The following is a 24,704-nucleotide window of genomic DNA, read 5'->3' as shown; positions in this document are numbered from 1 at the left end:
TGGCCTCTGCCCCAGGCGCTAGAGTGGCTCTGGTCGCAACAGAGCGATGCCCCGGAGGGGCAGAGCATTGCCCCTTGGTGGGCATGCCAGGTGGATCCCGGTCGGGCGCATGCGGGAGTCTGTCTGACTGTCTCTCCCCGTTTCCAGCTTCAGAAAAAACAAAACAAAACAAAAAAAAACTAACTTCATCTGCTTTTTCTTACTGTGTCTGTTTTATATAACCGGGCCATGTCACCATTCTCTCCAACAGCACTAGCAGTTCTCTTGACGCCTGCAGCCCGTACGTGTGCGAGAGCGCTCAGAGACACCCAGGCCAGGGAGTCTCCTGCTGGTGCGCAGTCCTCTGTAATTATAAGGAGGTTCTCGCGGGAAGCTGCTGTCAAACCTGTAAGCCCGCATTCATGCATCCATCACTCCCAGAATGGTTGGTAACCTGGGCATGTTTCCCCCAAAGAGCCTGGCCTCCTGGTGTCACCAGGCCCAGCTCACTCACATTCCCGTCGGTGTCAGGACTGGTGGGTAACTGCCAGCTGTGTAAATGGGGATGAAGGACTCTTCTTCACACCACGCACTAGCAGCAAAGCGGGCTTCCGGTGCGGGGTGTGTCCTGTGGGCCTTCTCGCAACGCAAGCCCAGCGAATCTCTCATATTTAGGTGGTTTTGAGTAAAGCCACCTCCAAAAAAGCAGGCTTTGGTAGCCATCCTCTTCCACATTTTTCTCCTTTCTCTCTCCTGTTCAAAGAACTTGTAGTACCTCTGTGTCTCCTGCGCACACGCTTTGGGCAGAAGACTTCTCTTTCTGTTTTTGTTTAATCCCACCGGAAAGTCCGGTAGCTCGGGACTGTCCCCTCAGCCCAGCAGATACAGACACTGGCCCTGGTGGGGTCCTTTCACCGTTCCTCCGGTTAATGTTTCTCTTCCCATGCTTCTTGATAGCTCCTTCCATTTGTCTTTTCTCCTCACGGCGCTGTTATGGTAGAGCTTAGCCTTCAGACCAAACATCTATTTTGCTTTCTTTGAACGTTCATAAGCCTCTTGACCTTCCTTCTTTCTCTTTTTTTCATGGTAATCCAAGCGATACTCATAATGTTTACAGTGTGAGTCCACACACTTGTTTTGTCCCCTGGTTCTGCCACCGCCGCAGGGTGTAGTTCCCGGCACGAAGCTCTCCCCTTTAGGGTCTCAAGGACACGTGAGCCAACTTCACACAACTCATGACAGGAGAAAGGTCTTTTTACTTTTTTAATGTGGCTGCTAGAAAACTTAGAGTTACATATGAAGCTCAGGTTATATTACCCTGTGCTGCTCTAGATGTCAGACTGAAGGAAGGTGGTGCTTGTGTCTGTTTTTGCTTATTAAATCACCATCATACCCATAGAAGTTAACACAGTATCCAGCACTAAAAAGCACTCAATAGCTATTTGAGCAATGAGTGAAAATATGAGTAAACAACTAGACATCGGTTATTCATTTATCTGAAGCCAAGAAGTATTTCTAACCCTTCCTTACCTTAACTTAACATCTGGGAAGGAGGTTAGAGAATTGCTAAAATCTCTCTCAAATTTGAATGTCCAGCCCTGAGCTCCGTTGAGTGCTCAGAGACTCCAACCGGATGGGTGGGAGACATCTCAGACTTAACATCTCCGAGGCAGCATTTTTCACTCCCCACAAACTGGTTCCTGCCCAAGACTTTCTCATCTCAGTAAATGGTACTGTGAGCCATCAGTTTTTCAAGGAAAAGCCTAGTGATTTTTTTATTATATTTTTTTCTGAAGTGAGAAGCAGGGAGGCAAAGAGACAGACTCCCGCATGTGCTCAACTGGGATCTACTTGGCATGCCCACCAGGGGTGATGCTGTGCCCATCTGGGCTATTGCTCCGTTGCAACTGGAGCCATTCTAGTGCCTGAGGCGGAGGCCATGGAGCTATCCTCAGCTCCCAGGCCAACTTTGCTTCCATGGAGCCATGGCTGCAGGAGGGGAAGAGAGAGATAGAGAGAGAGTAGAGGGGGAGGGGTGGAGAAGCAGATGGACACTTCTCCTGTGTGCCCTGGCTGGGAATCGAACCCAGGACATCCACACACTAGGCCAACGCTCTACTTCTGAGCCAACCAGTCAGGGCCCTAGTGATTTTTTAAAATTTTCCCATTTGTTTGAGAGAGAAAGGGAGAAAGAGAAAAGCATCAACTCATTGTTCCATTTAATCATGTGCTCATTGGATTACTTCTCATTTGTGTTCCAACCAGTTGTCAAACCCGTGACCCCAGCATGCCGGGATGACGCTCTTCCACTGATCCCCTGAGCCAGTGCTTGGTTCTTAAGAACTCTATTTCCCCCAGTAATACCACCACCTAAACCCATCCAATCAAAAGCCAAATCTTTGCAAAAGAATGAAACTTTACAGTTTCTCTCCTTGCACAAAAGTAAATTCAAAATGGATCAAAGACCTAGATATAGACATGAAGCAGTAAATTACGTAGAAGAAAGCATAGGTACTAAACTTACGGACCTTGACCATAAAGAACATTTTATGAATTTGACCCCAAAGGCAAGGGAAGTAAAGGCAAAAATAAATGGATGGGACTATATCAAACTAAAAATCTTCTGCATAGCAAAAGAAATTGGCAAGAAAACAAAAGAGCAGTCAACCAAATGGGAGATGATATTCTCAAACAACAGCTCCAATAAAAAGTTAATATATTTACAAAATATATGAAGAACTCACAAAGCTCAACAAATAAGCAAACAATCAAATTTAAAAATGGGGAGAGGACCCGAACAGACACTTCTCCCAAGAAGACACACAAATGGTCAACAGATATATAAAAAGATGCTCATCTTCACTAGCTATTAGAGAAATGCAAATCAAAACTACAAAGACATACCACCTCACACCTGTTAGACTGGCTGTTATCAACAAGACAGGTAATAACAAGTGTTGGAGAGGCTGTGGAGAAAAGGAATCCTCATTCACTGCTGGTGGGAATGCAAACTGGCACAGCCATTATAGAAGACAGGATGGTGGTTTCTCAAAATATTAGGAATAGAGCTAATGTTGCTAATATGACCCAGCAATCCTTCTGCTGAGTACCTACTCAAAAAACAAAAAATTGGTACGCAAAGACACATGCACCTCCACGTTCACTGCAGCATTGTTCACAGTGACCAAGACACATTACTCAAAGTATCCTCTGATAGAGGACTGGATAAGATGTGGTACATATATACAATGGAATACTACTCAGCCGTAAGAGATGACATATTGCCATTTACAACATGGGTGAAACTGAAGAACAATATACTGAGTGTAATAAGTAAATCAGAAAAAGCTAAGAAATATACGATTTTACACAGGAGTGAGATACAAAACTGAGATTCATGGACATAGACAAAAGTAAAGTGGTTATTAGGAGGTGAGGGGTCAAAGGGAGGGGAGTAAAGAGGGACAAATATAAAGTCAAAATGATTTGATTTGGGGTGATGGGCACACAACTCAGTAAACAGTTCAAATGCTGTTCAGATGTTCACCTGAAACCTATGTGTTCTTATGGACCAATGTCACCCCATTAAATTTAATTTCTAAAAGAAATTTAGGAAAAGAACCAAGTCTTATTCTGGTTTCTCCACCCTCACACCTGCCACCGTGGTGCCAGCCGCGTGGTCTCCCACTGGCTCTTGCTGCCTGTACTTGGCCTATGTGCTGCTGCCACTGCTGCAGAGGTTCTGTGACCGCTCATTGTCCTTCCGGCAAAGACAAAACAACAAATGCCCAGTACACGCTACTGGAGGATGATTTGTATCTGTATGTAACAAATACGCTTCCACGGAGCACACAGACCGCAGGCTGTAAGACGGTGGTGCAGGCATGAAGTGCCCAGCACCCTGCAGGCAGGCCTTCATGTGCGCATGCGCAGACAGAAGTCTGCTCGGTGTCCGAGGCTCTGCACACAGGCGGGATCCCCAACAGGGCGGCCTGGGCTTTCGTTGTCACCCTGATTACAGGGAAAACTAAATATTTTTTCACAGGGACCTATGATCCTATTGGACCTAAGGTTTTAAAACTTGATCCATTTGACAAACTTTTCAAAACCCAAAAATTAAATACAGTCTATTTCTTAACCTGAAAATAACTTTGAGACTATTAATAAGGATCGCTGAAACATTTCAAAGGATGTCTCTTTCTCTTTATAAAACAGGGAAATTAAACTAGTTAGACCTATTTGATATGTTAAAATTACATGGAACGCATTGTCAAATAAAATAACAATTATGTTATATTTGTATGCATATTACTGTCATTAAAATAAATATTCTAGAACTTATATAAAATTTCTAAGAACCTAGAATGTCCTGATAAAAATGTTTTCTTTTGCAATTCTAGTTATCTTAAAATGTGTGTTGCAGAGAGAAACAAATTTCTTTGTCATTTGCATTGTAATTAGATCTTTAACCTTGTCATTTGAAGTCTTTGTCATCTATTGAGAGTCACTATCTTACTCTGATACTTTTTGAAAAACGTTTCCTGTTCTCAGAGACCATGGAAAAAACTCTGACACTCACTTTAATAAAATACAGGTTTCTGATAAACTTTCAGATTATACCACTGAGCTGAGTGAGGATTTGCAGAACACTAAGGAAAAACTGGTAACATAAAAAAAACTGCTAACAAAAGACTGAAAGAACTAACGAGGACAATTATAATTTTTATGACCTTTTATTTGAAATATTGATTATTCTTTAATTTTTTGTATTTTCTAGGTATAAGGAAATTTTTTTAAGCTGTGATTTAGAGTGATTTGGCAAATTGTACCTTTTGAGAAGAATTGAAATGTTTCTCTTTTTCTCCCTTCTTCATCCCTCCAGAATATGGAGCCTGTTAGTAAATATTCTTATTTTCATGGCAATATTGTTATTTGCATCAGTTCAATAAGATCTGTTCTCATTGTAACAAGACAATTGGAAACTGTTACAAAGTCTTTGGCTACAATGTCGTATTTGCCATTGTACAGAAACAATGCATCCAGTCATATGTGAGCAGACGATTTTAAGGAATTAAGATTAAGTTATGGAAACCAATAAAACCCTTGACAATATCAGCCTGGTTTTGTTTCTACCTGTAAACTAGACTGGATCCTGAATTTTTCTGATTTCCTACAATATTTCACTAGGACTCTCCAAATTCACATCTCCGATTTCTCCCATCATTTGAGAATCACTGAGAACTAAAACACTAGTAAGAGGTAGAATCAGGCCTTGAACTTAGATCTTTATAACTCCAAATCTAATATTCTTTTTAGTCTATGAGAGGCTCTTAAGATAGGGACCCTAGGAAGCCCACAGAAAGCATATGGGAACTGTTTAAGGGGTGTGTGTGTCTGTATCTTTCCTCAGATTCTTAAGATGGTCCATGGCCTCCAGGAGGCTGGGGGGGGGGGGCTTGAGGCCACAGGGGGGCTGGGCTGGTGTTTGCCTGGTGTGGTGGGGGGAGAGGGGCGAGAGCAGAAGGGGAAGAAGCATCACTTGGAGCTGATACATCAATCCCAGTGTCCTGACTCCAAGCACCTGTGTGACAAATGACCTGGTCCATGTCTCGCGTGCCCCCGTGGTATTTGTAGGCACATTCTACTGATTAAGAGAAACTTAAAATACTGGTGGGTGCTGTGGGCCTGACACACAATAGGGTCCTCGGTGGGGGGGTGTCAGGCCACAAGGATGAGGGCTCGGCCTGCAGGTACTTACTCTCTTGAGCACGCTAGCTGTGTCATGGTCTGAGGGAAGAGAAAACCCAGTGGAGTTCAGGCTTCAGGAAGGGAGTAGAAACAGCTATTGATGAATTCAATACTAAATCTAGTTTTACTCTGGAATGCTAGGCCACGGGCCTCCCTCAGCATGAAAGGGGTGTTGATTTGAACTACTTTTTTTATTCCTTTATCAGGTATTTGTCGAGTTGTCATTGCTTCCACTAGGAGTGGTCCTGGGAGGCTCTGTGTGATATAAATGTGAATAAGGCACATCCTCTATGCGTGTTGTTTCCACAGACAAGTAATCACAATTGAATGTGACACAGTTGAATTGCCGGAACTGTTACAAATTGCTGTGGGGGCAGCTCCAGAGACAAGAACAATTACACCTAGGGGAAGGAGCAGTGCTTCTATGGAGGTGACGCCTAGGCTCAATTAAGTACCTGCACATCAGGGGCCATGCACTGTGTTGCCATGGGGACAGAAGGTGTCTAGCCAGAGCTCAGAGCCAGCCCACAGGCCCAGAAGCACAGAAATGACAACCTGCTAAATAAAGGTGCTGCATCTGAAGTGCAGGGCACACAGTTCTGGGAGAAGCAGTGTGTGTGTGTGTGTGTGTGTTCTGGAAAAGGCAATGCTCGAGTTACCTTTTGCTGGGTAAATAAGAAGTTACAGGGTTTCAGGTAGAAAGAAGCATAGATATATATACAAGGGCTTTCCAAAGAGAAGTGAAACTGATAGTATTTATTGAGCATTCACTCGGGGCCGAGTGCTCTGCAGACGATATCTCACAGACGGACCTTTTTATTTTCTCTTTTATACATAATGGTCCTTTCTTGGATACAAGATAGCACTTGATTTCAAAAGGGCCCACCATACTCCAGGGATACCTATGTATCTGTCTGTCTGTCTCTATTGATCTATCTGTCTATCATCATCTACCCTTGTATCCATATCTATTCCAGTGCTTATTAAGGAATCAGATATAAGATTTTGTCTTTTGAGAAACTCTGTTTTTTTTTTTCTTCTAATAAGCAGAAAATGCACTTTCAAAAGTATTGTCTTGTCCTGGCTGGTTGGCTCAGTGGTAAAGCATCAGCCTGACATGTGGATGTCCCCATCAGGGCACACAGGAGAAGTACCAACTACTTCTCCACCCCTTCCCCTCTCCCTTCTCTCTCTCTCTCCCTCATGCTCTCCTGCAGGCATGGCTCAGTTGGAGCAAGCTGGGCCCCCCCATACTGAGGATGGCTCCATGGCCTCACCTCAGGCACTAATATAGTTTGGTTGCTGAGCAACGGAGCAACAGCCCCAGATAGACAGAGCATCGCCCCATAGGGGGCTTGCCAGGTGGATCCCAGTCTGGGTGCTTGCAGGAGTCTGTCTCTCAGCCTCTCCATCTCTCACTTAAAAAAAAAAAGGTATTGGCTTAAGTATTCCTCTATATTTCAGCTGAGTGATTACTGAATGAAAAGAGAGCACTATATTTAGAAGACAAGGATGTGATTAATATTTCAGTACCTTGAAAGGAGCTTTTTTGGTTGAGATTTTTCATCTTGTCATCCTAAACTGTTTAAAGTGACAGTCCAGGTTTTACACTCGAAAGTCATGGCTTGCCAGAGGAGTAGCGGTTATGAATTGGGAGCGTCAGTTCTATCAATATAAACCTGCTGACTCAGTGAAACTTCTGTGAAGCTGGAGGACTCTAATGTGGGCCTGCTGGGAATGCTCGAGTAGAAACTCCTTCAGGAGAGCAAATACACCATCGCTGTCCATTGAGCGGGGCAGTCTCTCATGTTTTCAGAGCGACCAAGGAGCTATTTCCATGGCTAAAACTCACAGCGCATTATTTTTCTTGTGAAAATATTATTTCTTCTGTGAAAACAGAAGGACTTCAGGACTGTTATCTCTGAACAGAAGACATTGTGAATATACACACTTTAGAATGGAGAATATTTGATTTACTTTAGTCCTCAGTGGAGGGCAGGATTCTTTCCTCTTTCAATGCTACTGTCTTCAAACGCTATCTGTAGCTACTTGTACCTCTTTCACTTAAATTCTTGGGCGAGGCCTTTCCTCATCCAGAAGCTAATGGCTTAACCTGTTTTCAGAGACATTTGCCTCCCATCTCTTCCACCCTTGGCTCTCCCTCCACCAACGTCCCTGTTCCTATTTTATTTTCAATCTCTTCTGTATTGCTGCTTCCTGGCTCAAAGCGCATAGGTTCAGGCATGCTCTAATCTCTCTCCTGCCTCTATAAGATAAAGCTACAAAGTACTTTGTTTTAATTTATTGATTTGAGAGAGAGAAACATCAATTTGTCCTTCCACTTATTTATGCATTTATTGGTTGATTCTTGTATTGTATGCCCTGACTGGGGGTTGAACTTGTAACCTTGGTGTAATGGGACGACACTCTAACCAACTGAGCTACCCAGCCAGGGCCAAAGTAAATATTCTTCTGTGTTTCCTGTAGCTAACGTTTCTTTTCTGCTTTACTTTTTTAAAACAGTTAGATATAACTGACATATAACATTAGCTTCAGGTATACAACATGATTCAATATATGTATATATAACAAAATGATCACCATAATAAGTGTAATTAATGTCCATCACTGTTACTGTATTTAGTGTATTCTGAGATGCAGATTTTTTTATTTTAACACTTTTGGAATCAGGATGTGTCATATGACACACTGTCATATGACATACTATAGTCCCCGTCATTGCATCCGTGTACTTGGGTGGTCCTTTCCCACGGGTTCCTGACTAGGTCCGTGGTTGCTCTGGCCAATGAAACAGCAGCAGACACGATGCAAGCAGAGATCTGAAAAGCGGTTGTACACTGGGGCTTGTCTCCTTTCTGAGCTTGGAGCCGCAAGATCACTGATGGAACACACGGGAACTAGCTCAGCAGAGTAGCCATGTAGAAGAGAACTAAGGGACCCCCGCAGATGGCCTGACAGCCTCTGAACATGGGAAGCCATTTTCAGACCACCAGCTGAGCAGCTGCAGGAGAGACCAGAGAGGACTGACCCAGTTGAACCCGTCCCAAATGTCAGCCCACCCAATCATGAATTAATGAACGGTTTTTGTGTTAAGCCACTAAGTTTTTAGGTGATTTGCTATGCAGTAAAAGCTAATCAATCTGGGGTGTGTGTTTTAATTCATGATGTCTTACCATTTGATGGGCAGCATTTATGTTCTTTCTCAGAGATACATAAAATAATGGTGCTTCTTACAATTGATTGTGATGTAGATCGGATGCAATATAATGCTCTGCTCACTTGGCAGATAAGAAGGCTAGGGACTAGAGGGTTTCTTGCCCGAGGTCTGTAGCCAGCAACGGGTGGAATTTGAATCCAAGCAATCTGAGTCCAGAACCTTTGCTCTTAACCCGCAGGTAGTTCCATCTGGCTGAGGGGCGTGTGGCTGCAGAGCTGGGGTGAGGGTCACAGGAACAGGTTTCGAAGGACATCTCAGAAGTTCTTGTGAAGAGTTTGAATCTTCCTGGTTGACAATAACAGGCTAGTTGAATTCAAAGATTGGGGTACTTATAATTTATATTTGGCATTGACTAAATCAAGTAATATCACCGTAAGACACAGTCAAGTGTTGCGGGGGCTGCAAGGTGAATTCTGGAAGCCCGACCTCATCCAGCAGCTATGCAGGGGCAGCACCACGTGTCGGCAGAGGGCCTGCACAGTGGATCTGGGGGAGCCGGTGGACTCCCTCACCAAGTTGATGAAGTTAGTGGATCAAGTCCACTTAAAACAGAAAAAGGGTGCGGGAGAAGGGAGGACTATAGCTAACTCAGAGCCACTGAAGACCATGTGATAATCATCAGTAGTTGTAGAGAAGTGCCCATTTGGTGGAAATAGCCTTCTTCCTTACTGGTGGAACCCCAGGAGAGCTGTACTAGCAAGTCTGAGCAGTAGCACAATCATGCTGCAGGAAGTCCCTCCCACTGTGGAGGCTAATGTGGCTTCATTTCCAGGGCCCCTCCCTCACAGAGGGCTCCAGCCACGTGCTCACATAGTTAAATGTTTCTGCCAAATTTTCAAAAGTAAGATAAGTTAGCTGCCATCAGTTAATACTGTTGCCACTCTCTCTTCCAAGCCCCCTCTTGTCACCACCCCTTGGTAGGGCTGAAGTGGCCACCTCAGTTTTGGAACCCAGCTAGGGGAACTGGGTTTGGATAGTTCTCTTTATATTTATGGGATTTCCAGTGTTTGCATGTGTGTTTCTAACCTTCGCAGTGTAGGAATGTCACCAGCACTAGCCCCACACCCTCTCAAATGCCCAGCATCCCGGCCCTCAGGGCCAGCAGCCACATCTCCACCTGTCCTGAGGCATCTGGAAGGACGTGGGCAGGATGGACGGGACACAGCCAGAAGCTATACTATTGACAGTTCTTCTGAACAGCACTGTATACAGTGAAAAGCAATGGTTTTGGTCCCACATTGTCTTGTCAAACCATCCATTTAAGAAAATCCCATCAACCATGGTGAAAGAATGCACGTCCTTCCTCTTCTCTCTATAGAGAAATATAGTATGAAAATGTCTTCCTCCCCAAAATCCATACCCCAGGCTTATCGTGAGAAGAATACCAGTGAAATCCCAACAGAAGGAAATCTTACAAAATCAAATAGCCAGTACTCCTCCAAGCTGTCAGGGTTCTCAGAAACAAGGATAATCTGAGGAACCGTCACCGCCAAGAGGAGCCTAAGGGGATATGACAACAAAATGTACTCTAGTGCCCTGGGAGGGAACAGAAAAAGGACATTAGGTACAAATGAAGAAAATATCAACAAAGCATAAGTTCAATCATAAAAATACATCAGCACTGGCTCACCCACCGTAATAAATGTGCCACACTAGCGTGAGATTTTAACGATGCTGAAATTGGGTGTGGGGTGTATGAAAACTGATTTTTCTGTAAATCTAAAACTATATAAATAAAGTTTATTTAAAATACCATGTAAAGAAGCAAGTAATGATTACACAGCCAAAAAGGTAAGGTATAAGTATACTTTATTACAGAGGTGGAAAAAAAGATGTTATAAACTTTAAATTTGCATTTACTGTATTTCTGTTTTCATTCTAAAAATGACATTTTTTTTTTTTGCATTTGTAATTTTCTTAAAAAGGTCCCTTACACTGTGTGAACTTCAGACTCCATAAACCTGAATCCACCCTTGGTTGCCATTGATCACATGTGAATAGTTAGAAAAATGTGTCTAATTCAACAACTGAGTACCAATGATGTATAAATACTATGCTGGGTCCTGCAGAGCAGTGTGGGTTTATGAAGATTAACGGGCACTTACAGTTTTATGGGAGAGACAGGTCACTGCCTAATATATTAATAGATGTAGTCTCAAAATAAATTGAGTGGCAAAGACCCAACCATGGATACTGACCCTTTTTTCCTTCTTTCATTCTCTCTTTCTTTCTTGCTTGCTTGCTTTTTTTAGTTGAGAGGAGGGGAGATAGTGAAGCAGACTCCTGCATGCACCCCAACCAGGATCCACCTGGCAACCCCATATGGGGCCAATGCTGGAGTGCTGACCTATTTTTAGCACCTGAGGCTAATGCATTCCAATGGAACCATCCTCAGCACCTGGGACCACACTCAAACCAGTTGAGCTGCGGAAGAGGAGAGGGAGAGGGAGAGGGAGAGGGAGAGGGAGAGGGAGAGGGAGAGGGAAAGAGAGAGAAGGGAGATAGGGAAGGGGGGAGGGAGAAGCATATGGTGATTTCTCCTGTGTGCCCTGACTGGGAATCAAACCTAGAACGTCCAGATGTTGGGCCAATGGTCTACCACTGAGCCACTGGACAGAACCCCCAACCCTTTCTTTAATCATTCACTTATCAAGACCTGGAGTTAAAAGTACAGTGGCCATTATTCACTGATGTGCCTGTACTTCAGATGCTCATGCTCAAAAGCAATAGATATAGAAGATCAATAATAATTACAACTTTGCACTTGGCCATCACAAGTGGAAGCTTTAAAGACAAGGCCATAGTCAACCTGCCCCTCAACATGTCCCAAAAAGGATTTTGACTGCCTTTAGCTTCTCTAGAAGATTGATCAATCAGTTTTAGTCAAGTGCAGATTTGGATCTAGCCAGAATTAGCCACAAAATTTTAATCAAGCCAAAAATGTAATGGAGTGAGAACAACTTGAAAAGAGACTCAAAGCTCCATTAGGAATCTGCTCTGCTGCAACCTCCAAGGGGCTCTTGTTCGCTTGGCTCAAGAGATGCTTGGAAGAGAGAAAGTAGAAGAGCAGTCTGTTCCTCCTGAGTCCCAAAACGGAATCCCCAGCCATGGACTCTGAACCTCCACTTAATGAGAAAACTGAGGCCATGGCTGTCCGTCCTTGCAACATCCTTCTGTTAGCTTATTATTATAGGAATAAGACTATTATTATGATAATGAGATGACTATTATTCCTGTCGTACAGAGGATGAAATAGGGCTTAATGCAGAGTAGCCCAACTCCCAAACCTGTGTTCTTAACCACTGTGCATCCAAGTCTCTATCTGATGGTCACAGGACAGTCCCACAAATTGTGAAACTTTTTGAAATGATTAGGGATTATTTTTTTTTATGTGTTAGTACTTGAAGGGACCTGAGAAAATAGTCTAGCCCCCTTATTCCCAGGGGAGAAACCTGGGTTTCCGGGGAATAGAGTTGCCTCTGCCGGAGGGGCGGGGTCCAGTTGTGGTCCCTGGTTGCGGCTTTCCCACTCCGGAACTGTCAGTCATCTGCACGGAGAGCTGGAACCCGGGGACAGGCATGCGATTGGGAGAAAAGTGTTTTGTTGTGGGGAGGGATAAGGCGAGAGGAGCCAGTGACAATTGTCACATGTTGTAGGTAAACTGTGTCCCCCTCCCCTCCAATTTTATATGTTGAAGTTATAACCCCCAGTATCTCAGAATGTGATGTTGTTTGGAGGCAACCAAGTTAAAACGAGGTCAGGAGGGTAAACCTTAATATAATATGACTTGTGTCTATATAAGGAAAATTTGGACACAGACACATATACAGGGAAAACCACGTGAGGATACATAAGGAAAAGATGACCATTCACAAGCTGAAAAGAAAGGCCTGGGACAGATTCTTCCCATAGAGCTTTCAGGAGGAACCAGCTCTGTTCACTGTTGATTTTAAATCTAGACTCTGGAACTATGAGACAATACATTTCTGTTGTTTAAGCCACCCAGTTTGTGGTACTTGTCACGGCTGCCCTAGCAAAGTAATACCCCACCGAACTTGGGGAGCGCCTGGGCGGGCCCCGGGGCTGCAGGACAGGTTGGAGAAGTAAGAGGGAAAAGGAGAGGCTACAATGATGAAATCTCGGGTGGGCAGAAAGAGACCTGGGCAGAGAAACCAAGGACCAGCCAAGTGGAAACCAATAAAAATGAAAGTGGAGTCCATTTCTTCTTTTACATGAAGAGTCTAGGTCTGGACGATCCAGATTTAGAAGGGGATCTAGGAGAACTAAGCTGCTCCAGAGCCAGTGGAGTGTGCCCCCTAACACACACACACCCGCACTGTACCATGGTGCCTGCATACCATGGGGGCAACAATTACTGAGCCCTTGTTCAAATATCCTGGGAAGTGAGAAAAGCCCAGGGAAAGTCCTTAGGACATTGTTGGCTGGAGTCAACTTGAGTATGCTTGATTGAGCACAGCCATCCCTCGGTATCAGTGGGGGAGTTTCCACGACCTCGGAGGATACCAAAGTCTGTGGATGCTCAAGTCCCTTATATAAAATGGCACAGTGTCTACATATAACCTATGCACAGCCTCTCATATACTTTAAATCAACTCTAGATTATCGATACCTAATATATACATGGTAAATGCTATGTAAATAGTTATTATGCTGTATTGTTTAGAGAATAATGACAAGAAAAATAAAGTCTGTATTTTTTCAATACAGATGGACCCAGCAACAACCTTTTTTCCCCCCTGAATATTTTAAATCCCCAGTTGACTGAATCTGCTGAACTTTCAGTTTCTCATCTATAAAAGGCGATTAATGGCAGCACCCACCTATAAAGTTCAGAAATTCGGTAAGATAAGTGAAGGGTTTCAATAAACAGTTATCTGCCTTTACCAGAGGGGTGCATAGTAACGAGAATTCTTCTCATGACTGGTGCAAATCAGAACTAGATAACAGCTCTCCACCTTATACCGGGCACAAGCACCACTCACTGCAACTGGGGACCACCATTATTAGAGGGCAAGGCTGGCAGGCCTCAGGCGCCAAGAGGAACAATGACATTTGGGATGCCAGCCTGAAAATAGATTGCATTGGCCTCTGAAAACCACCAAATGGCTATCACATGGACGCAGAACCCCTGAAAACTGCACAGCAAGGGCTCGGCGGCTGAATACCGCTCTTGAGCAACCTCGAGCCTGCCTTCTGCTCTAACTACACACGGCCGACTAGCCCCCGGTTGCTTCATGCCCAGGGCATTGCAGAAGTCCACAGCAGTATTCCCGGCCATGGATTGTGGCAAAACCCCATGTAGGGACCGTGGTGAAATCGGGTTAAAAGAGGTCCCGCACGTCGGTGCCAAAGCAAATAGGAAAAGAAAGCTCTCCAGCCGCCAGGGCCCCTTCTGCAGAACCCCCTGCTAGCCAAGAAGTGAGCAGGGCACGCCGCGGTGGGTGAAGATGCGAAAGAGTGTCTCCAGGCCCACGCGGCCCCGAGGGCCCCGGGGTGGGCGGGGCTCCTGAGGTGAGGCACCACAATTTACCCTTTGCCCTTCCTCAGATTCGTTACGAAATCCCAGGGAAGTTCAGGAGATCCTAGCTGCGTTCGCTAGCGGATGCCGGGTAACCACCCGCTCATCGCTCGCTGACAGCCCAGACAGCACCTGGAACACCGCGCCGCTGGGACGCCGGGCACGCGGCGGGGGCGGGGCCTCGTGTGAGCGCGCGAGGGGCGGGGCCTGGGCGCCGGGGCGGGGTCGGGGGCGGGGCGAAGGCGGCAAGCGCACAAACATCGGCCCGCCTCCATGGCAGCGGAGGCTGGTGCGCAGCCAGCGCACAGAGGTGACCGCGGCGCCTTTAAATAGCATCCGGAGCAAGCGCAGGGCAGGCAGTGGTCTGCTGTGACAGCCGGCGGCGTAACGGCCCGGCCAGCCGAGGAGGTGAGTGCTCCTGCCGCCCGGAGCCCCGCGCGTACCCGCCGCGGCGCCCGTGGGCTCGGCGGCCGGGCCGGTGGGCTCGGCGGCGGGGCCGGGCTGAGGCTGTCCCGCCGGCCCGAGCCCGGGAGGCGGTGGTCACAGCGGAGGCGCCGGAGCCGCAGCCCGGTTCTCCGGGACGTTCCGCTTTTCCGGCCTCTGCCCTGCGGCTGCCCTGCTTGCGGCAGCGGAGGCCTCGGTGCCGCCGCCGCTTCCTGTGCCTGAGCTGGGGATGCCCGCGCGGGCGTGGGGCTGCTTAACGGCGGGGTCCGGGGGACGCGCGCCGCGGGCTCGGCCCCTTGTTTGCGCGGCTCCGGGGACCCGCTCGGCCTGGGTGAGCCCGCGCTTCAGACGCAAAGAGATGACCCCGGGAGGTCGGTGTCGGTGGGCTCTCGGCCACGGGCATCCCTCCTGCTCCCGTGGCAAGGCTTTGGAGGTGCGCTCGAACCGCGCGTGGCAGCATCAGAGCCCGACTGCCCTCCTGCCTCGGTGTGACGGTGGCCCCTGCGTGGAGCGCTTGCAGGAGGGTCAAATGCAGCATCAAAAGCCGGTTGCCATTTGCGGAATCTTGGCGGTGTCTCAGGAGGAGTGCCGGTGGCCTCTGCACAGAGCCATGATGCAGCCATTGATTTAGAGTCTGGCTTTTTTTTTTTTTTTTAAATAAGCAGAGATGATATCTATTACATGGCATCGTAGACGGAGAGTTCTAATAGATGACTTGAGTGAACAGTGTAGTAGAATCAAGAGACAGGTGCTCCGGGTAATCGGTGTCATTCATTGCATACCCCTCCCCACCCCACTCACTTTCAGGGTTATGGAGCTTAATTCAGACTATGATACAAGTGCTCTTTGTCTTTTAAATTTAAGACTTTTAAGCTTCTCGTGTGTACAGGAATATCCAAGTGCCCTCACTGTCAAAACCCTTCTTTTTATTTACTGACATTTGCATAGAGTGAGAGAAGCTGGTTCAATCTCGCAATTTCTGACACCGATTTCACCTAGGTTATCCCAATGCGAACAATTATTTTTAAACACAAACAAACAAGGCCAGTCGAAAACTTGTGGTTGATTCTGCATTGCCAGGTGGAGGTGGCCGGTTAGACTGGGTTAAAACTTGAGTTGGGAGGTGGCTGTCAGCTTTGGGTGTGCTTCAGAAGCTGGAACTTCTAAAGGAACCTTTGTTAACCATCACTATGGTTCTATATTGTTCTGACTCAACTGGGAGAATCCTTTCCCCACCTGAAACTGGACTCCTCATTTGTGAAAGGACTGCATCAGACGAAAGTATTTCAGGAGCTAAAATTCTAGAGTAGATACTTAAAAGCAGCATGCCTGATACCTCCTTCTCTCCCTTAAAATAATACAGACATATTATATATTATAGACCATATACTATAGACTTCTGTTTCCTGCATTTATTGTAAATAGAAAAGACTTCTTAGAAAGAACATCACCCTTCCCCCACAATTATAAGTATTTTCATCTTGTCTCCATTATGCATATTTTTATTATTATAGGCAGCCTGATGAAAGAGAAACCCCTGGGCTTTTTAAATGTTGGCACTTAAGAGATAGATAATGATGACAAAAGCAGGGAGGGGTGGGTATCTATTTTGTTTTTTATGAATACTGTATTTTTTTAATTTTTTTATTTTATTTATTCATTTTTAGAAAGGAGAGAGGGAGAGAGAGAAGAGAGACAGAGAGAGAGAAAGGGGGGAGAAGCAGGAAGCATCAACTCCCATATGTGCCTTGACTAGGCAAGCCCAGGGTTTCGAACCGGCAACCTCAGTATTTCCAGGTTGACGCTTTATCCGCTGTGCCACCACAGGTCAGGCCGGGTGGGTATCTATTTTTACTATCCAGGTGGAGTTTTCATAGGTAAGCCTGCTCTTGGATGACGTTTGAAATGACTGAAAGTATGCCAGCTGGCCAGTGTCATGCTTAAAGGTCCAGGTCTGGCTCCATCTCTGGCTTTAATGTAGCTCTGTGGGAAATGGTTGTGTGTTTGGGAGGGGCTGGGAAAGATCACATTGTCTTGTCATCACAGCTTGGAATTTCCCCTTCTCTCTTTCTTGAAGTTTCACTTTTCTGGAAAGAGCAAGACTATCGGAATAGTAGTAATTTCTAGATGTTGATACTCAGTAACCGAAGAGAAATAGATACCATTGCCGCTTAAAACATATGTCTGTTGTTCTTTTGCATTTACTTTCTCTTATAACCGAATTTTGTTACATTAAATCCATTGGTGTTTTATGAAAGGTCTTATTTGGTAAACCCCATAGATTAGATTAGTGTGTTACGAAGTACAAAAGTACTACTTTTTTAAGGCAGCTCAAAACTGTTGGTGTTTGAAGACCACTTCATGCCTCACTCCCTGCTAGGCCATAGTTAGTCGGGCAGTCAAGATGCCAGAGTTCTTACTGAGCATTGCCATCCAGCAGGTGGTCAGACAAACACATAAGGGTCCCTTGGACACGCCTGAAGAGTAGGTCTCAGTGAACAGAACTGATATGAAGCTGCCAGTACTTGACTTTGAGTTTCAACATTCTGGTACTTAAAGGGGCTTCTCTAAGAGCTTTTAAAGAAATACAAGCCCTGAAGTAGTCGCTGGACTTTACGAACTAGAAGTAGAGGCAGTTTTATCCGTGTCGGTGGCTGCAGCTCTGAGGTGGTCACTGTATCTGCAGTTCCTTACCTAAAATGCTTAATGCCAATTCATGAGAAATTCTACTTTGTGTAAGCCCAAAGTGGCACATAATTTAAACAATTGCCCACATGGCAAGAGAAAACTGTCACATAATCTGAGTTATGATCATTTTTCTGCTTTTTTACATCCTGGCATTTAGAAGTTCTTGAGTGTGTCAGAGATGGCACAGTATTCAGTTTGTTGTGACCTCCCTGGGGTCTGAAAGGGAGGAGAAAGCACGGCGGACCCTTCCTTGAAGCGTGGCTGGCGTGGAGAGGAACACATTCTGGGGACAGAGACGGGGGTGGAGCTCAGGACTCTGTCCCCTCTGCTGCCTGCCTCTGAAGAAGACATTCGACTGGGGTGGATGTCTGATCTCCTAAAAGCTAAGACTTCAAAACTGGTGGCTGAGTGTGGGTGCCTGTGCTAATGCTCTTCATGAATCGGTTACCAGTCTTCAACTTTTAAAGGAAGACTTGAAAGTTCTCCAATATCTTAATCAAAACCATTTGCCTTATAAAAGTTATATATAGTATATTATTTTATGTTATAATTTTATATTACATACTTTTTATATTATAAAAATACGTGCTTATTATAGAAAACTTGGGAACTATAAAAAAATAAAGGTATTTAAAGAGATTCAATCTATTAACTTTTTTGTGTATTTTCTTTTTGTTTCTCTAAGCAATTTTTTTTTAATTTGAGCATATTTTTTCATTGAAGATAACCATTTTGCTAATTTAATTTTAACTACCTAAATTATATTGTGAACATTTTTTCCATGTTTTACTGCATCATTTAGAAATTAGGGCACATTCTGCTTTAAATGATTTGAAAATTATTTTTATTAACTAGTGGTTTTAATGGACTTTGGGGTTCATGTGTTCCATTCAGAGGCTGTTTAGTAAAGATTTCATGGTTTGTAAAGATAAGTGGAAAGAAGTGAGGGCATCGACGGAGGAAATTTGCAGTGACTTTTCACCCCATTTCCCCATGTGTTATCTGCCTGTTTGCACAGTCTTGGCCCTTTGCCCTTGGGTTTGTTAAGGCAGAGAGGTCCCTAATATATAAGGCCAAATGCACTGTATATGTTGGGTTTGTTAAGGCAGAGAGGTCCCTAATATATAAGGCCAAATGCACTGTATATGTTCATTCCTTTATTAACCAGAAAGGGAGGGTTGCTATAGGAACCCTTTCCTCCCTCAAGGCTCCGCTGTTACCTGTAGAGCAGCGCCCTGTCGGCTGACTGCAGTGGTGGCTGCCAGCCGAGCATGGGCAGCTCAGGACCCCACAGGTGATGAGAGTAGCAGACAGTAGCAGGCCCTGTTCTTGGGCTTCCAAGGTGCTCGCTCGGAGTCTTCCCAGCAACCTGGTAGGGTGGGTCCTACCATTCTCCATATTTTATGAAAGACAAAAGAGCAGGTGTAGAGATTAAGTCACCCAACCAGGATTTGAACCGAGGCTGTCTGGCTTCAGGGCCAGAGCTACTGCTTGTTTGGGTCTTCCAGGTTAGCCAGCGGGCGACAAGACCGAGGACAGAGCTGGTCCTCTCTGGTGTCACGGCTCCTTCATTTCTCCCTGTCTCATTTACATGCTGTCTTGGACCCCCGGAGTGCTGAAAAGGACAACAGATTTTGAATCAGCTTGGTTCAGTGAGTGACCAACTGCTTAACAGCTGTGACTTTCTAGAGAATTAAAGAGTGAAAGGCTTTGCCGGCTCTGGACGGTTCTGTGAGACGGGAGAACCATTGAGATCCATGATCAGTGAACTGTGAGCGGAAGGAAGAGCGCGGGGTGGGTGGGAGCAGGGACCCAGGCTCAGCAGGGATAGGGGAGTGTCACTCACTCACGTAGGAGATCGGCCTCACCGTGGCACACAGGTTTGCTTTCTGCTGCATACCATGTTTAGTTTTGTTTTTTACCAGAAACAGACCTTCTTAACCAGTTCTAAATTATGCTTAAAACTTTTAAAAGACAAGAGGACAGAATGGAGACCTTTCAGGGTCTGAAGGCGCAGTGGTATCACCTAGTTCTGTGATGGCGAACCTATGACACGCGTGTCAGTGCTGACACGCGTAGCCATTTTCGATGACACACGGCCGCATACCAGAGAAGTATGGGGCCGCATGCCGAGAAGGACGGTTCATCCTCGGCTCCTGCACGGCCAGGTGCAGTAGCCGAGGATAAAACATTTGTTGTAGTGTAGACACCCTGTGCTGGAGGTCTGTAGGCCAAAACAACAGAACTCTAGCACAGAGTATCTATTTCTGGGACTTCCAGTTAGGCTGTTAGGGGATCTTTGACCTCACTTCTGGCCGGCAGAGCAGGGAGCAGCGGAATGCCACGGGGGACACATCTCTGGGGGCCCTGTGATCACCATTATCAGCAACCACATAACCACAGCAACCATCATCCAATCCACTGTTCTGGGGTGTCGTGGATTTCTAATTGACCATCATTACTGAGATAAGTGAGGGGGAGGCTGGGAGAGGCGAGGGCCTGTGCTATGGGTGCCATTTCCCGCTCTTAGAAATAGCGGCAGCCATCTTAATTTACATAAGATGCAACCTGCAGAATTTCAAGACAGCATCTGGGCTCAGGTGTTTGTCAACTTGAGGTCAAAGCGTGAGAATCTAGAAGAGTGCCGCTTGGAGAATCAAAAGGAGTTCCACTACAAACAGGAAATTTGGAGTGCCTGGAACCGATTACCAGACACTTTAGCACCCTGAAAAATATAGCAATGGCTTTACTCACAATTTTTCCCTCTATGTACTTTTGTGAGACCTTATTCTCAGCATTAAATAATATCAAAACCAACAAAAGAAACAGATTGACAGATGAAGTTAGTAGCGCTTGCTTGGGCTTGAAGTATACAAAATACCAACCTTCAATTGAAGATTTAGCCAATGAAATTCAGCAACAAAAAAGTCACTAATAGGCAGATTAGTTGAAGAATTCTCCTCCTTCTCACTTATTTTAGTTCACGGCACCCCACACAAGTTAAATAATATCAAGACCAACAAAAGAAATCGACTGACAGATGAACAAAGAATTCACTAAGCAGGTAAGTTAAATAATTAGTTTTTGGTTTATTAAATACAGTTATATATTACAATTATACATTTTTGTTAATTAAACTATAAATATTGCAAAATTATGGTTTTTTTCTCGAAGTGACACACCACCTGAGTTACGCTTGGTTTTTTGGTGAATTTTGACACACCAAGCTCAAAAGGTTGCCCATCACTGACCTAGTTAGTGGTTATGGCCTCTTTCTCCCAGCACAATTGTAGGCGGAACCCCAATGTACAGAATAATTAAAAGCAAGGACGCCATGGTTGCCGAAGGCCCGGGGTGGGAACCCCAGATCACACAGAAACGAGAGGCATTTCCGACCAGCCCTGGCCTCCCCGAGCACTCCAACAGCCTGGCTCACACACTTGACCGCTGCAGTCACTGGTGCAGGAGGCGGGGTGCCTCATCTTACACATCCTGTGGCCCTCAGGCCATGACACGCAGTGCAGTTTATTCCTGAGTGCTGTGTCTGTTTGAGGAATCGCTGGACCTTGATTTTATCTTTGATCTGTGCCCTGAAACCCAGTCAGTTGGCAGGTTCTGCTTATTCTAACTTACTCTCCGTGCCAGATTGCCCCACACCTCCCACTTCTCCGTCATTCTCAGTGTGATCGTCCAAACCCAGAGTCTGTCACCTCTAGTGTAGACAGCGAAGGCCCTCAGTTAAAAGAAGAGGGGGAGGGCCCTGGCCGGTTGGCTCAGTGGTAGAGCGTCGGCCTGGCGTGCAGGAGTCCCGGGTTCTATTCCCGGCCAGGGCACACAGGAGAAGCGCCCATCTGCTTCTCCCACCCCTCCCCCTCTCCTTCCTCTCTGTCTCTCTCTTCCCCTCCCGCAGCCGAGGCTCCATTGGAGCAAAGTTGGCCCGGGCACTGGGGATGGCTCCATGGCCTCTGCCTCAGGCGCTAGAATGGCTCTGGTTGCAATAGAGCAACGCCCCAGATGGGCAGAGCATCACCCCCTGGTGGGCATGCCAGGTGGATCCCGGTCGGGCGCATGCAGGAGTCTGTCTGACTGCCTCCCCAATTCCAACTTCAGAAAAATACCAAAAAAAAAAAAAAGGAAGAGGGGGAGGATGATGACTTTTTCTAATATAGAGCTCTGATCAATCCCTCCTCTGGGCCCTGGCCAGTTGGCTCAGTGGTACAGCATTATCCCAGCATGTGGATGTCTTAGGTTCAATTCCTGGTCAGGGCACACAGGAGAAATGACCATCTGCTTCCCCACCCCCTAACCCTCCCCCTTCTCTCTCTCCCTCCCCCACCTCCTGCAGCCATAGCTCGATTGGTTCAAGTGCATCAGCCCCGGGTGCTGAGGATGGCTCCCTAGAGCCTCCATCTCAGGTGCTAAAAATAGCTCAGTGTGTGCATGGCCCCAGATGGGCAAAGCATTGGCCCCAGAGGGGGGTTATTGGGTGGGTCCCAGCTGGGGCATATGCAGAAGTCTGTCTCTCTATCTCCCCTCCTCTCACATGGAAAAGAAAGGAAAAAAATTAAATCCCTTCTCTGCCCAGAAGCCAGCCAGTACTCCTTCTGTGAGGTCCCAAGTCTTCATTTAGCTTGGCTCTCAGGGCTTCTAGGGTCTGGTTCCAACCTAGTTCCCATGCATCCCAAATTACCACATGCTGGGACCTTTGGAGCACAGAGTCTGGTGACACAGGGTTCAACCAAGGTCTCTGTAGCCGAAGACTGTGTATGTGAGCTCTCTCCCCTACCTGACCTGCCTGCCTCTGTCCTGGAGGGCTTTCTGGGCCCTGTGTGCCTACCTCTATCTGTCAGCCACGATATCCCTCATCCTACTCGTTTTTCTCACGGCCCTGGTCCTCAGAGGCTCTGTCTTGGAGCCACTCACTGTCCTCAGACTGCAAAGCACCCTCTGGAACCCCTGGTTGACATTCAGAGGGGCTGCGCCAGTAGACACACTGGTGGCTAAAATGTTGAAATACTCCCATACTGGTTCGAAGATAGGCCCCAGCCCTACTTCAAACAGTGGGGGGGCCAGTGCCTGGCCTGCAGGGGATCTAAACCTTGTTCTTCCTGCTGGCTGATACCTGGCTGCACTGGTTAGTCGGTATTTTATTTTTATTATTATTATTATTATTTTTTTGTATTTTTCTGAAACTGGAAACGGGGAGAGACAGTCAGACAGACTCCCACATGTGCCCGACCGGGATCCACCCGGCACGCCCACCAGGGGTGATGCTCTGCCCACCAGGGGGCGATGCTCTGCCCCTCTGGGGCGTCGCTCTGCTGCGACCAGAGCCACTCTAGCACCTGGGGCAGAGGCCAAGGAGCCATCCCCAGCGCCCGGGCCATCTTTGCTCCAATGGAGCTTTGGCTGCGGGAGGGGAAGAGAGAGACAGAGAGGAAGGAGGGGGGGGTGGAGAAGCAAATGGGCGCTTCTCCTATGTGCCCTGGCCAGGAATCGAACCCGGGTCCCCCGCACGCCAGGCCGACGCTCTACCGCTGAGCCAACCGGCCAGGGCCGGTTAGTCGGTATTTAGAGTAGCACCCCTCCCTCTGTCCTTCATGTGACTCTTCAGGTGTGCATATCTTGCGTCCCCAGCTGAACACCCAGCCACACTTCAAGCTGAGCCAGTCCTAGTCGTAGTCTCAAAGAGACCTTGTCCTGGCTTCCCAGCAGCGTCTGGCATGAGACCTTACTGTTAGCGAGCTCTTCCTACGGTCTGCGAGCATTCCGATGCTCGATGCCCCTAGAAGGGTCACTGACAAAAATACAGATTTAAATGTTCCAGGTTTGTATGTTGTGATGCTGGGCAGAGCTGGCGCCCTAGAGCACAGCCTGTGCTTCCCTGGGCTGCACTGTATGTTGGGGTGCTCCTGCCAGGCTCTTCTGGTTGTGTTTGAGCTGTAGGTAGTGTGGGCTTTATAGGATGTGTGTATGTGGGGGTGGGGGGCAATCAGTCAAGTTCTTGATCATCTTACATAACTGGACTGTGGCCTTCCTTTACCTGGTATTCCTACCCAAGGTCATACCTTGTTTCTGGGCCTCTAGTAAAATGGTCAAAATACTGCAGGACAGTGACAGACGTTGTGCCTCGGGCAAGCTTCTGAGGCAGCCAGCGAGGAGCTGCAGGGACCTTGCCCGTCCGGCCGTCCAGGCAGCCACCCCACAGAGGACGGGACCAGGACCCAGAGGGGGCAGCCGAGCCGCCGGAGACAGGCTCAGCTCTGAAGACAGGGCCAGTCTGTGTTCTTCTCTCCCAACAGGTGCCACAGATAAACACCAGGAGGGCCGGAGCTCTCCGGTGTTCAGGAAAGCCGAGGTCCTGGGCCAGGACGCAGGATCTGGAGCTGCGGGGTCCCTGAGACAGACCCCCTTGGGGCCCAGAGCCTGCTGCGGCCCAGGGGCATGATTCTCCTTCCTCTGGGGCGCTGGCCCAGGCTCCCTGGCCAGGTGGCAGTCACTGGCAGTGACCTGCCCTCCTCAGCAAACTTCTCTCCTTCGTGGGGTGACATTGAGTATCTTTCCTTGTCTCTCTCCCAGTTGGAGGTCAGTGTGCAGGCTCCTCCTGTAGGCGCTGTTCCTTTGCCCAGGTGTGGCAGGCTTTTCAGGGCGCTCCAGTTTGTTTTATTCATTGCTGTCCATAGTTGGGAACTGCCCAAGACGCTAGCCAGGCCAGTGACCAGAGAGACGTCAGGTACCGCTCAGGAGACTGAGGGGCGTCTCTACAGTGGGGTGTGCATGCCCCACGGCGGTGGGGTAGACAGCCCATTAGGGTGTAGCACGGATATGATAGAACTTCTATAGATACTTATTTTTAGCTTTCTTTTAAAATTTGTATCTGTGTTCTATCATGTTCGGAAAATATACATACATACCTTATATGTAAATGCACTTACAGATTAGGGATGCACTTACTATTTTGGGTGCGTTGTCAGAAGTTCAGGGAATAAGGAAATTACTTCCCTTTCTGCCAGCAGTGAGACAACAGAACTCTGAATGCCATTACTAGAAGGAGAGAATGCGCTTCGT

The 24,704-nt window shown here is 46.8% G+C and overlaps 1 protein-coding gene and 1 pseudogene across 1 annotated transcript in view; one reads left to right on the top strand and one right to left on the bottom strand.

The window, feature by feature from the left end:
- Positions 1-379: 379 nt before the first annotated feature.
- Positions 380-18,909, bottom strand: LOC136404112 (ribosome biogenesis protein NSA2 homolog; annotated as a pseudogene).
- Positions 14,762-24,704, top strand: part of ACSL1 (acyl-CoA synthetase long chain family member 1) — a 75,556-nt gene continuing 65,613 nt past the window's right edge. Inside the window, exon 1 of the mRNA XM_066380164.1 lies at positions 14,762-14,912. The gene's annotated coding sequence lies outside the window, so the exon portion shown is untranslated. The remainder of the gene's footprint in view (positions 14,913-24,704) is intronic.

Source organism: Saccopteryx leptura, chromosome 4, assembly GCF_036850995.1.
Source record: "Saccopteryx leptura isolate mSacLep1 chromosome 4, mSacLep1_pri_phased_curated, whole genome shotgun sequence".
Classification (NCBI taxonomy): Eukaryota; Metazoa; Chordata; class Mammalia; order Chiroptera; family Emballonuridae; genus Saccopteryx; species Saccopteryx leptura.
The sequence above is the reverse complement of the archived record's forward strand: the minus strand, read 5'-3'. Positions and strand labels throughout refer to the sequence as shown.